Genomic DNA, 736 nt, shown 5'->3' on the forward strand with positions numbered 1-736 from the left:
CCGAGATAGTCTTGAGGACCAATCCAAAATTCATAACCGGTGTTATTTCCACCTTTACCAAACTTTTTTGGATTCAAAGTGCCATTTCTCACAAGTGAAAAGATGTAAGAACTGCCACTGTTGATACATTTGTTAACATTATTGATATTTCCAGTGTACACGCCACCAAACTTGTTGTGATTTGTGTCTTCTACCAAAAAACACAAGTTGCTTTTGTTAATGATTTTTGCATCAAACACTGAATTGTTTTTTGACCAATTGTCTTTATCCGAATTAAACACAACACTTCCTATTTTGTACCCCGTCAAATTTTCAAGATTGGCTTTTTCTTCAAGTGTGATGTGTTCGCGCTGCATTCTCTCGGCTTCTTTTTCTTTTTGTAACTTCATTCTCCCAGCTTCTTCTTTTTCTTCGTGTTGTTTCTTCGCATTGATGAATTTTTCTGATTTAATAATTTGATCAATTTTAGTGTTGTATATTTGTTTGATTCTGTCTATTTGGTCTTCGAGTGGTTTTGTGTCCATTTGGCACTTTTCTTCAAGAAGTAAAATTCTGAAATTGTTAATCTCATACAACTTGTTGTTGTCACTCTCTGTTGAGTACGCCATCTCGCTTTTGATTTTGTTAGATGTGTTATCCAAATCAGTGACGATTGTGTTGAGTGAAGTTGTGATGTTCTTCTTTCTCTCAAATACCTCATCGAGTTTGTCGAATTGTCCCTCTGCATTTTCAATGC

Source organism: Entamoeba invadens, assembly GCF_000330505.1.
Source record: "Entamoeba invadens IP1 unplaced genomic scaffold scaff_1105074724671, whole genome shotgun sequence".
NCBI lineage: Eukaryota > Evosea > Mastigamoebida > Endamoebidae > Entamoeba > Entamoeba invadens.